This window comes from Alosa sapidissima, chromosome 15 (genome assembly GCF_018492685.1).
Source record: "Alosa sapidissima isolate fAloSap1 chromosome 15, fAloSap1.pri, whole genome shotgun sequence".
Taxonomy (NCBI): domain Eukaryota; kingdom Metazoa; phylum Chordata; class Actinopteri; order Clupeiformes; family Clupeidae; genus Alosa; species Alosa sapidissima.
In genome coordinates this window covers 34,146,701-34,160,980 of record NC_055971.1, presented here as the reverse complement: position 1 = coordinate 34,160,980, position 14,280 = coordinate 34,146,701, and the positions used below count along the sequence as shown (strand labels likewise).

The window sequence follows — 14,280 nt, the reverse complement described above, 5'->3', positions numbered from 1 at the left end:
CACATGCGTGCACACACACACACACACACACACACACAGATACACATGCATGCACACACACACACACACAGTTACGCATGCGCGCGCACACACACACACACACACACACAAACACAGATACACATGCATGCACACACACACACAGTTACGCATGCGCGCGTGCACACACACACACACACACACACACACACACACACACACACACACACATACCAATAAACATACACTTACATGCACACACACACACCCACTGCATTCACACATGCATATTTACGCAGCATATGCTAACTTGCATTCTCTGAAAAATTACTCTGTAGAAAAATCTTTTACAGAGAATCAATCACATAGGTTTATACTTCCAGTGCTATGGCACACACACACAGAGCTCATGATGACAAGGGAACCAAACACACACACACACACATGCACACAGAGCTCATGATGACAAGGGAACGTGTGTGTGTTGGAACTGGGAAATTATTTTACTGCCATTTTAATCCTTAAATCTCAGGAAATCAAAGGTGTGTGAGTGTGTGTGCGTGCGTGTGTGTGCGTGCGTGTGTGTGTGTGCGTGTGTGTGTGTGTGTGTGTGTGTGTGTAAAGAAAAAGGGACAGAGGAATGGACAAGCGGACAGAAAGCTGATAAGGGAATCACACACACACACACACACACACACACACACACACACACACACACACAAAGGGACATGCGGGTATGGAACCGCACTGATTAAATATGAGGGACCCACACACACACACACACAAAGGGACATGCGGGTATGGAACCGCACTGATTAAATATGAGGGACCCACACACACACACAAAGGGACATGCGGGTATGGAACTGTGGAACCGCACTGATTAAATATGAGGGACACACACAGAGGGACCTGTGGGGATGGAACTGCACTGATGTTATATAAGGGACGCACACACACAGCGTGAGGGCCAGGTGTGGAGAGAAGTGTGGGAGGAGTGACGATGACCGATGACGTGTGTGTGTGTGTGTGTGTGTGTGTGTTGGACCGATGACGTGCCTCTGCTTTTAGTTGTGTATTTTTTTTATTTGAGAAAATCCTTTGATAAATAAAAATGTCTTTGGAAATTAAAGATTTCTTTTCCTTCTACTTCGTCCAGAGTTTTCATGGTTCTTGTGCAGCCATTCTCACTTATACAGACATATATATATATATATATATATATATATATATATATATATATATACACACACACACTAAGGGTCCTTTGCACACTCACACACACACACACTCCAACGGTCGGAGGTCCTTTGCTATGTGAAACAGACCGCTGTTGTGCTTCTGGTTCACTAGTGGGTTTCATTGAAGTGAAAGCAGACGGGTCGATCCGCTGCGTTCTTAGGAATATTTGATTCAAATTCAGTGTGTGTTGCAAACTATTTGTTTCCAACAAAGGCCAACACATCAATCAGTTTGTCCAGTTGGGATTTTCTGATGATGACAATCTCATGATGCTGATATTGAATTGTGTTGGCTACTGTGCTTGATGTTAGATAAGCCTACTGGTTTCATAGTTGTAACCACAAAGCCTGTCTACCATAGGCTACTAAATAGTTTAGTTAGCACCTTGTCTACCATAGGCTACCAAATAGTTTAGTTAGCACCTTGTCTACCATAGGCTACTAAATAGTTTAGTTAGCACCTTGTCACCTCTGTTAACCTGGCTGCCCATGTCATCCAAAAAAATTTTCAGGATGGCCTTCTATATGACCATGAGAAAGCGTTTGGTGACCGTGCTAAGAGATTAAAAACTTTAGCATGTTTGGTGACTGCTAAGAGATTAAAACTTAAGCATGTTTGGTGACCGTGCTAAGAGATTAAAAACTTTAGCATGTCTGGTGACTGTGCTAAGAGATTAAAACTTAAGCATGTTTGGTGACTGTGCTAAGAGATTCAAATTTAAGCATGTTTGGTGACAGTGCTAAGAGATTAAAAACTTTAGCATGTTTGGTAAACATCAGTGTTGCACGTAATATTGAGCTGAATGTTTAGTGGAAACAGCCTACTGTAGCATTGTTGCTGATAGATAAATAAGAGGTGTGTGATCTACAGTGTTACTTTAGAGGAGAGGTGTGTGATCTACAATGTTAATCTGGGAGGAGAGCTGTGTGGCCTGTATGTGGAGGAATGGCCTGGTTTTGACCTGACGTGCATGCGTCACTGATTCGACCCAAAGCGGCAACCATCAAAAGCAGAGTTTTAAGATTAAATGTCCGGATAAAATGTCCAGATTGTGCGTTTTCATGAGTTTTCGATCATCATCTATTTCAGTTCTATTTATCATAGAGTTCCCAAAATCGCACATAAGGTGTTAAAAAAAAGCTAAATGTGTTAAGGAGAATACCAATAATAAAAAACAATGTCAAATTAATCAACAGCCTAATGAAAATAAACAATGCTATACAAACCATAACGCATAAGAAGCGCTTGATGAACTGCATGTTGAACAGATATGCCTTTAGACCCCTCTTAAATGACCCAAAACTATCACAGGAACGGAGAGCACTGGGCAACTTATTCCACCAACAAGGAACTACTAAGGAAAAGAGTCTTGAATTTTAAGTTGACCTAGTGTTTATGGCTGGTCGACACAACAGACGCTCAACCGAAGACTGCATTGGGCGGTTGGGGATGGACATCTTGTTCATTGAATTCAAATGGAACAGATCCAGATGTGTCCTATAGGCCAACGTGAGAGATTTACATTGAATTCTGGCCACTATAGGGAGCCAGTGGAGAGTAACTAGGAGGAGAGGAGTTACATGTGTCCTCTTTGGCTGATTGAAGACCAGGCGTGCTCCAGCATTCTGAATCAGCTGTAATGATTTTATTACACAAGCAGGTAAGCCAGCTAATAGTGAATTACAATAGTCCAGCTTGGAGATGACCATGGCCTGAACAAGAAGTTGTGTGGAATCTTGGGTCAGGTAAGGTCTGATCTTCCTAATGTTGTAAAGGATAAACCGACTGTGCTTTTGCAATTGAAGCTACATGCTCAGAGAAGTTAAGTCGGTCATCAATTACAACGCCCAAGTTACGTGGATCTAGTTGGGGTCAGTGACCAAGAGTCAAGCTGGATGTTAATCTGTTGGGGAATAGCTGTTTTAGCTGGGCCTATAGCCTATTAAATAATGTAGTCAAAATTATAACTTTGTTGGTTTAAGTTATAAGCAAAACATGTTATAAACTGAACAAATCCATGGTTCTACGACATTGTTGGCAACATGATAATGATATTTTTCAGCTATCTCTATGGTTAAGTCTTGCGTAGGCCTAAGCCACTTTGCTCTTCTATAAATGAGTTTTCTTTAAACACAAAACACAAAGACACAGAGCTACCTCGACATGCTTGAATTTCCCCTTGGGGATCAATAAAGTATTTATCTATCTATCTTCTTAGGTCTTATAGGCTGCATTGTAATATGCTATAATATACAAAATGTATGTATCTCAATTCATCAATAGTTTCTATTGGAATGGAATTGATATGAGGCTTTAGAGAGGTGCTGGTCCTGGGGTAAGATATATATCTTTTTTTGTATAAAAGCCTTACATGAGGTTTCCTATAGAAACAGAGTCGGGCCACTGAAAAAGTCCCATAATGCCCTGCATTTCCATTGGACAGTTTCGGGGGGCCAAGTAAGCCCCCCGATATCTTCTTCCACGTGGCACATCACCTGTATGCATCCCAGCTGTCACACCTGGTCCAGGTGTTGCTCTCGTCCTCCGTGAGTCCAGCAGGTCCTCTCTGCCCTTCCCTGCTTCTCTACGCTGGACTTTGAACCGGTGACCTTGGCAGCTTGGAGCAAGGTCACTACCACTGTGCCACCAGCGCTCCGCTAGCATGCGGCTCTCTGCGGCCATATATAGATGAGGACGCCAGGGTGAGCCGCACCATAATACTGACCATGGCACCGTCCTCTCCACCTGCCCGCTGTGCGGAGCCTCCAGCCCAAGACTCTGGAGGTGAAGGACAAGGACGCTTCCACTGCGCCACCCTCAGACTGCTCGCTGCATGTATATATTATATATAGCACATGTATATATTATATCACATGTATATATTGTATATATTATAGCACATGTATATATTATATCATATTTATATATTGTATATATTATAGCACATGTATATATTATATCATATGTATATATTGTATATATTATAGCACATGTATATATGATGCAACATAATGTTTCCGCCTGAGCTGGGATTTGAACCTGCACACTTGGGCATGCTGGGTCAGGACTCTAACCACTGAGCCACCAGCACACTGGTCTTCAAATTGGAAAGAAGGATTAAAGCAATAAATAAATAAAAACATACAAATATACCTATTATTGTGAGTGTTGTGCATGTGAAATTCAGAACAGTGAAAGATCACCGCACACTGGTGGATTCAGAAAGATCACTGCACACTGGTGGATTCAGAACAGTGAAAGATCACCGCACAGTGGTGGACTTATTTTGCTGGTTTATTTTCAGTGAACGACGCGTTTCACCAATACTTCATCAGGTCCACTCCGGTGTGTTAAGAACTAATCATCAGTTTCTTGAGAACTTTAACTTTTGCTCAAAAAGCTTCCTTTGAGTTGCATGCTCCCCCCCCCCTTCCCCCCTCAGACCCCGCCCCCCCCCCTCTCTCACGGATCTTAAACCCGGCCACAGCGTCAAAATTCTCTCATCATTTTAATTTGGCTCACCAGTCAAGTCTCTCTGCCTCTTTCTCCACCTGTTCAAACACTGATGAATTAGCCGCTCTTTTTAACTTAGCCTGCACTGACACTTTGAATCAGGTTGCACCTCTGACACCTAGAAAAGCCAAGGCCGCTTTACCCTGGCTAAATGACACCACCCGTGCTCTTCAGCGTGTCTGCAGACAAGCTGAACACAGATGGAAGAAGGATAAGCTCCAAATTTCATATGATCTTTTGCGTGATAGCCTAAACAGCTATCAACTTGCTCTTAAAAAGTCAAAAGCTGATTACTACGCTGAGATAATTAATAAGCATGCCCACAGAACCAAAGTGCTTTTTAAAACAATTAACTTAATCTTAAACCCTGCTGCCCACACTATTGAAAGCTCCACCGAAGCTTGTGAAATTTTTTTAATCTATTTTATTAAAAAAATTGACTTAATAAGAGACAATATCCTTTGTTCTACTCTTTACCCTGCAGAGCCTCAACCCCCCATTAGCAGCCATCTCCAGCACTTTGTACCAGTTTCTTCCTCTGAGCTGTCTCAGGTTGTCTCACGAATGAAGCCCACTCATTGCCCCTCAGATGTCATTCCTTCTCAGCTCTTCAGAGATATCTTTTCAATTATCTGTCCTTTCATTCTGGCTATAGTAAACAATTCACTAGCCACTGGTGTCAAAACATCTGGTTTTACAACACAACACATTACATTTATATAGCGCTTTCTCGATACTCAAAGTGCATCACATGGATGGGGGGACCTCACTAGTAACCACCACCAATGTGTAGGACCCACCTGAGTGATGCACGGCAGCCATTATGCACCAGAACGCTCACCACACACCAGCTTGAGGTGGAGAGTGAGGGAATGAATGAGCCAATTACAGTGGAGGACGATTAGGGGGCCAGATTGGGAATTTAGCCAGGACACCGGGGAACCCCCTACTCTTTGCGATAAGTGCCATGGGATCTTTAATGACCACAGTGAGTCAGGACCTCGGTTTAACGTCTCATCCGAAGGACGGCATCTCCTACAGTGCAGTGTCCCCGTCACGGCACTGGGGCATTGGGATCGATCTTTTTTGGCCAGAGGGAAGAGTGCCACCTAATGGCCACCGACCAACATCACTTCCAGCAGCAACCTAGTTTTCCAAGGAGGTCTCCCATCCAAGTACTAACCAGGCCCACACCTGCTTAGCTTCAGTAATTCAGCTAAGACAAGGTATCCATTGGTCTGGCTGCTGGCTTTAGCTTTTAGAGCTATCCACATCACTGAATCTGCCCTACTGAAAGTTTACAATGGTATTCTGATCTGTACTGATTCTGGTTCCTGTGCCATCTTAGTTTTATTAGATCTCAGTGCTGCATTTGATACCATTGATCATGGTATCTTGCCGCGCAGGCTGGAGCACAGAGTTGGTCTGCAGGGCACTGTACTCACCTGGTTCACCGTATACCTCAAAGATAGGACTTTTTCTGTCAAATTGGGAAATCATTCATCTTCATCTGCTACCATGAAATGTGGGGTCCCCCAAGGTTCAATCCTTGGCCCCCTCCTCTTCTCTCTATACATGCTGCCCCTCAGTTCCATTTTTGATAAATATGGCATCTAATACCACTGCTACGCTGATGATACCCAAATCTATCTCCGCGTGGCTCCTCAGACCCCATGTTTATTAAATAAACTACATAGCTGCCTCAATGACATTAAATCTTGGATTGCCTGCAATTTCCTACAACTCAACGACATCAAAACTGAAATAATCATATTTGGTCCACCCTCCTCTGTCACCAGCCTCAGCAATACTCTTGGTCCACTCTCAAACAATGTGCACTCCGTGGTTAGAAATCTTGGTGTCATGCTGGATAGCTCTCTGCATTTTAATAAACAAATCAATAGTGTGGTCCGTAGTGGCTTTTATCAACTCAGAGTCATAGCTAAGTCCTTTTTATCACAGAACGACCTTGAAACCCTTATACATGCTTTTATTACCTCCAGACTCGATTATTGCAATATTTTATACACAGGACTGACCCAATCCAACATTCATAAATTACAGATGGTCCAGAATGCAGCAGCCAGATTGCTTACTGGTACTAAAAAGAGAGAGCATATCACACCAGTCCTGGCTCAGCTGCACTGGCTTCCTGTTAAATTTAGAATTGATTTTAAGATTTAACTTTTTGTTTTTAAAGCTCTTAATGGCCTAGCACCCCCCTACATTGCTGAAATCCTTTCTCCACACTCTACCTCTAGGTCGACCCGGTCGTCTTCAAGACAACTCTTAACTGTCCCCCGCACACGTCTCAAAACAAAAGGTGACCGGGCCTTCTCTGTTGCTGGCCCAAACTTATGGAATCCCCTCCCACCCCACATTAAGTCCTCGACTACCCTTGCTAGTTTTAAGTCTAATTTAAAAACACACCTTTTCTCTCTTGCTTTTAACAACCTTTAATTCTGCCCCCTGTGTCTTGCGTGTGTGTCCCTCTACCTTTTTACTTATTACCACTTACTTTTAGTTATTTATTTATCTTAATATATATATCCTGCTTACTCTATTTTACTCCATTTATTTTATGTTCTTATTTTTATATATTTTTTTTTTTTACTTTATCTATTCTACTGATCTTATTACTACTATTATTTTCTTTTTAATCTACTACTTCCTAATTCTACTCATGTAATATAATTTTTTTTTAGTTAGACCTGTGTATCCCTGGGCCCCTATTTTTTATGTTTCAACTGTTGCCTAACCTCTCATTGCCATGTAAAGCACTTTGGGTCAACTCCTGTTGTTTTTAAATGTGCTATATAAATAAAAGTGACTTGACTTGACTCATGTATCATCCATATCTGTGCCCATTGGCATCAATATAACCCCATTTAACGCTTACACAGCTAGTTAAAACCCCACTAAAAGGTCATGACCTATCTGATCACCAGCTTTACACAGTGCAGTATCATTCTGGGCATGCATTGACAGAGACTTCACTGATGTCAGAGACTTCATCCTCTGCATTACACTGTATGCCGTTATTTGAGGGTAAGAGAGCTGCATTGGGTTGCTTTAAGCCCACATTCTGTGGCTCTCAGTAGGTTTGGTGGTTTGTTTGTACCACTTGATAAGTTCAGTTGTGACTTCTTGAGCTTTCTTTTCTTTGAGCCAGCGAGCTACCACTGTTCATTGACCCTCAGTCCTGAGTGTGTGTGTCCGAACGCTTGTGCAACTGTCAGACATGTAGCAAACCAGCGGGTGATGGTCTCTCTTCTTGTCACTGCGCACTTGCCAATGTTGTACCAATGTTGTACCAGTGTTGCACCAGTGTTGTACCAATGTTGTACCAATGTTGCACCAATGTTGTTGGCTCTATTGCCATGATATTCCTACATCACTCTGCTTGCGGTTCACTGTTGACTTACTACCTAAGTGGATGTGAATGACAACCAGGGTCAGTTCTAGCCAACCAGGGTCGGTTATATTTGGGTGGGCTGGTAGAAATTCTGGGTAGGCAACAAAGCAAAGTGGTCAATTGGATCAAAATTGACATAAACAAAAAACACAAAAAAATCAGTACTACCTACACTGTAGCTCAAGTTGCTGCAGTCAACAGCCAGGGATGGGCAGCGTTTCTGATATATGCATTTAAAATAAGTATTTCAAATACAAAATAGTACTTTGTCATTTGGATTTAGATAGATAGATAGATAGATACTTTATTGATTTTATTTTGTTTAAGAAAATGGCTTTGTCTATTGTATCAAAATACCTTATAGGTGTCTAGTTTTGTAGTTAAAAATGCTGGCAAATATTTATGTTAAAACCAATAGCCTACTTTTGGTGATGTGATGACATCAGATGAAATCCAGGAAGATGATCCAGTGCAAGATGAGTAACTTGAAGGCTGCTCACACTCACACACACACACACACAATACACTCCCACTACCAGCCTCAAGGTTCTTGAGAACTTTAGTCATCCAATCAGACGACATGGACCTGGTTATGTGGTTGCCATGCAACACTGCTCCTCATGGGCATGCACTGACCATTTCTCCACTTGCAGTTGTGACAGTTGTGACCTTTTGAGTGCATCTCAGGTACAGTATTTATGGGTATGGGTATGGATACACTTTTGTCCAAAGCGACATACAAATACAAAACAATAAAATACTTAAATTTAACAGGGAACAAATTAAGATGTTGGCCAGACTATAATAAGGAGAATAGCAATAATAAACAAAAATGTCAATTCAATCAACAGCCTAATGAAATAAACAATGAAAATGAGGGGAAAAGCAATAACAAACAATAATGTCCATTCAATCAATAATATAAAAACAATAACATGGTAAGACTACATTAGGGAGAATATCAATAATAAACAACAATATCAAATTAATCAACAGCCTAATGGAAATAAAACAATATAATACAAACCGTAACGCGTAAGAAGCGCTTAATGAATTAAGTGTGTACTGTAGGGGGTGAGATGTACCAGGCAGGTCAGCATAGTTTTGTGCCATGTCTCATAGGGAGAGAAAAGCTGTTCAAACACTGCCCACTTAATCAACAGAGTCAGTGTGCTGATGAAGGAATAGATTACATTGATAGATATGGAAGGTTTGCAAAGTGATTTCACGCTCCATTTAAAGAGTATTGTTGGTACTTTCAAAATAAGTATAAGTATAAGTATATATACTCTTTTGATCCCGTGAGGGAAATTTGGTCTCTGCATTTATCCCAATCCGTGAATTAGTGAAACACACTCAGCACACAGTGTACACACAGTGAGGTGAAGCACACACTAATCCCGGCGCAGTGAGCTGCCTGCAACAACAGCGGCGCTCGGGGAGCAGTGAGGGGTTAGGTGCCTTGCTCAAGGGCACTTCAGCCGTGCCTACTGGTCTGGGCTTGAACTGGCAACCCTCCGGTTACAAGTCCGAAGCGCTAACCAGTAGGCCACGGCTGCCCTCCAGTTACAGGTCCGAAGTGGCTGCCCCCAGTGGGCCACGGCTGCCCCCCATTAAAAAAATCAGGGAAGAGCGTGAACACAGTCCCCACTACCACAAATTATGCAGTCGAGATTCCCATATCGAGATTCCCATATTTGGGGAATTCGTTCGGGTCAGCTACCGCCGAAGTGCAATGGCAGAGCCTCGCCAAAGGTGAACCACCTCTTTGGTCATGGTATCTCCCCTGCCAGGTAAGTATGAAATACAAAATATACAATATTTTATTTTGATACATGGTGTTGGTGTGGCTAATGTATTTTGTAGTTTATTTTGACTTAATTAGGGTATTTGATGCTCTATTTAAAAATGCATTTTGATCCATCCCTGCCAACAAGTAGAGCAGTCAGACTGCTACAGTGCTCCTCTCTGGGGGCATCTTAAAATCATGCCCCCCAGCGTGTAGTTAGCGCTGTAGCTGCCCCATGTTAATGCCCCTAGGCTGTAGTGCTGTAGCTGCCCCCCAGGCTGTAGTGCTGTAGCTGCCCCATGTTAATGCCCCCCAGGGTGTAGTGCTGTAGCTGCCCCATGTTAGGGTGTAGCGCTGTAGCTGCCCCCCAGGGTGTAGTGCTGTAGCTGCCCCATGTTAATGCCCCCAGGGTGTAGCGCTGTAGCTGCCTTGCTGCTCTAGCTGTTGGCTGCAGCAAGTCGAGCTAGGTAGCAAACAGAGAAACAGAGATCTATGTGAAAAATGGCCAAAGTTTTCCTTTAAAGGGATATTCCACCATTTGGGGAATTACACTCATTTTCCACCTCCCCTTGAGTTAAACAATTGATTTTTATCTTTCTCCAGTTCATCCAGCCGTTCTCTGAGTCTGGCGATTCCACTTTTAGCTCCAGCCTAGCATAGATCATTGAATCGGATTACACCATTAGCATCTCACCTGCTACCATCACGTTTAAAAGTGACTAAGATTTCCGGTAATTTTCCTATTTAAAAAATTGTCTCCTCTCAAGTTAGAAAGTGTAATAAGACCAATGTAAAATGAAGCGTGGCGATTTTCTAGGCTGATTTGACATGGAATACTCTCTTGTGTATGTGTGTGTGTGTGTACCTGCATGTATCTTTGTGTGTGTGTGTTCATGAGTGAGTGTGTGTACACATATATTCATTTATTGTATGGTCTCTCACGGAATTCCATGAAACTTGGTATGCATTCAGAGGGTGTCATTCTGTGCAGTTTTGAACCTGTCAGCCAAAGATAGCTGTGATTACAATGCCTAGTTTTCATTTTTAACTAGGTGGCGCTAGTTCTCATTTTTAACTAGGTGGCGCTAGTTCTCATTTTTAACTAGGTGGCGCTAGTTCTCATTTTTAACTAGGTGGCGCTAGTTCTCATTTTTAACTACAGTAGGTGGCGCTAGTTCTCATTTTTAACTAGGTGGCGCTAGTTCTCATTTTTAACTACAGTAGGTGGCGCTAGTTCTCATTTTTAACTAGGTGGCGCTAGTTCTCATTTTTAACTACAGTAGGTGGCGCTAGTTTTCATTTTTAACTAGGTGGCGCTAGTTCTCATTTTTAACTAGGTGGCGCTAGTTTTCATTTTTAACTAGGTGGCGCTAGTTTTCATTTTTAACTAGGTGGCGCTAGTTCTCATTTTTAACTAGGTGGCGCTAGTTCTCATTTTTAACTACAGTAGGTGGCGCTAGTTCTCATTTTTAACTAGGTGGCGCTAGTTCTCATTTTTAACTAGGTGGCGCTAGTTCTCATTTTTAACTACAGTAGGTGGCGCTAGTTCTCATTTTTAACTAGGTGGCGCTAGTTCTCATTTTTAACTAGGTGGCGCTAGTTCTCATTTTTAACTAGGTGGCGCTATATGAAATCAGTGGGTATTCCTTATCATTTTCATCCTTTACATAGATAGATAGATACAGTATATAGATAGATAGATAGATAGATAGATAGATAGAAACTTTATTGTCCACTGAATTTACATACACTGGAAATTCATCTTTGGCACTCTGGTGACATAAAACACAGCAAACAGACATATAAGTGTTATAGTTACATAAAGTATAAACTAAGTGGTTAAAAAAGCATGAATGAATAAATACTAGATAGATAGAGATAGATAGATAGATACTTTATTGATCCCCAAGGGGAAATTCAAGGTGTGTGATGTCTGTAGCATACAGACATCACACACAACATGCACTTACAGCAGAAAAAGTAATATAAGTATATAAATATAAAAAACTCTGCTGCACAATAGACAGAAGATAAAAAAAATACTAAAATACTAAATCCTTGAATTTCCCTTGGGGATCAATAAAGTATCTATCTATCTATCTATCTATCTATCTATCTATCTAAATACTAAATATACTAAATAAACTCAATCAAATATCCACATAGTGTGCTTAAAGCGGCAGTTGGCAAGATTTTTTTGATCATATTCACTGAAACCACTATGCTCCGACAGAACAACATAAATCAGTAAACAGTTTCTCCCCCTAGTTAAACACAATAAACAAACACAATAAACAGTTCTCCCATTTGCAGATCTCTAAACATGGTGAAGCAGCTTTTAGCTGCTATGCGGCTCAGCTGTGGAACCAACTTTCGGATGACATTAAAAAGGCCCCAACTGTAGCCAGTTTTAAATCTAGACTTAAGACCAAACTGATCTCAGATGCTTTCTGCTAACTGTGCCGAGTTACAAATTCGAAATCTGCCTTGATAATTATTCTACCTTGTCTTTTATTACTTTTTTACTACTTTTGCCTTTGTTTTTGCTTACTAATTATTCTTTATTTTGAAATGATTTTACCTTGTGTTTTATGTTTTCTTTTTATAATGATCTTTACCTTTTAACTATTCTTTGACTATATTGCCCTTCTATGCTTTTATTTGTTATTATTGTTTGGTTTTGTTTATGTAAAGCACATTGAATGACCTCTGTGTATGAAATGCGCTATATCAATAAACTTGACTTGACTTGACTCATGGCCTCCTGTTGTAATTTCTTAATGTGATGATAAATAATAAGATAAAAGTAATTCATTTGGATTTTGTCACTTGTTCATATCATAGCAAAATCCCTCTCTCTTTTATTCCATTTCTCTCTCGCTCCCTCTCTCTTTCTGTTGATGTGTGTGACCACCCCTCCTCTTTTCTCTCTCTCTCTCTTCTCTCCTCTTTTCTCTCTCTCTCCTCCTTTCTCTCTCTCTCTCCTCTTCTCTCTCTCTCCTCTTTTCTCTCTCTCTCTCCTCTTTTCTCTCTCTCTCCTCCTTTCTCTCTCTCTCTCCTCTTTTCTCCTCTTTTCTCTCTCTCTCCTCTTCTCTCTCTCTCCTCTTTTCTCCTCTTTTCTCTCTCTCTCCTCTTTTCTCTCTCTTTCCTCCTTTCTCTCTCTCTCTCCTCTTTTCTCTCTCGCTCTCCTCTTCTCTCTCTCCTCTTCTCTCTCTCTCTCTCCTCTTTTTTCTCTCTCTCTCTCTCTCTCCTCTTTTTTCTCTCTCTCCTCTTCTCTCTCTCTCCTCTCTCTCTCCTCTTTTCTCTCTCTCTCCTCTTTTCTCTCTCCCTCCTCTTTTCTCTCTCTCTCTCCTCTTCTCTCTCTCTCTCTCTCTCTCTCTCTCTCTCTCTCTCCTCTTTTCTCTCTCTCTCTCCTTTTCGGTCATGTGTGTGACTCCCATGTGATGAACATTCCATAACACCAGTGAGGTGAACACTGTAAACACAAGCCACACACACACACACACAGATACACACTTACAGACACACACACACACACGTTAATACGTGCATGCATGCTGACTTTAACACACACATACGCAAACACACACACAGTCATGCACACACACATATAATCCTTCTCAGACGTCCATACTCTTTCTAAGGTATGAGGTTAAGCACCAGCATGTGAGTGTGTGTGTGAGTGTGTGTGAGAGAGAGAGAGAGAGAGAGAGAGAGAGTGTGAGTGTGAGTGTGTCTGTGTGTGTGTGTGTATGTATGTGTGTATGTATGTGTGTGTGTGCGTGTGGGTGGCTGGGTGTCTTGCAGCATGTCAGGAGCTATCGCTTATGTAAATGTGTGTGTGTTTGACTAATTGTGTCTGGGTATGTGTAGATGGCATGTTTAGTGTGTGTGTGTGTGTGTGTGTGTGTGTGTGTGTGTTCAGCTTGCTCTTTAGTCCTTTCTTTCTACAGGATCTCAAGAAAACACACACACACACACTCACATGAGAAGATTTCATTTCTCTCAGAGAAGATTTCTCTGAAGATTTCATTTCTCTCTCTCTCTCACACACACACACACACCTATACACACTCAAGGATTCCATTTCTCACACACATTTTTTTCACATACATATACAACCACATGGGAAGCCTCTCTCTCTCACCCACCAGATGCGTGTTCATCCTCAACACACACACACACGCACACACACAAACTCACTTGAATCTTCTCTCTCTCACACACACACACACTGAAAGCTTCTTACACACACAGACACACTGGAAGCTTCTCACGTACACACACACTGAACGCTTCTCTCTCTCTCACACACAAACTGAAAGTTTCTCTCTCTCACACA

General features: G+C 41.7%; 1 pseudogene; it reads right to left on the bottom strand.

The window, feature by feature from the left end:
• Positions 1-9,772: 9,772 nt before the first annotated feature.
• Positions 9,773-9,950, bottom strand: LOC121684703 (annotated as a pseudogene).
• Between the last annotated feature and the right edge of the window lie 4,330 nt (positions 9,951-14,280).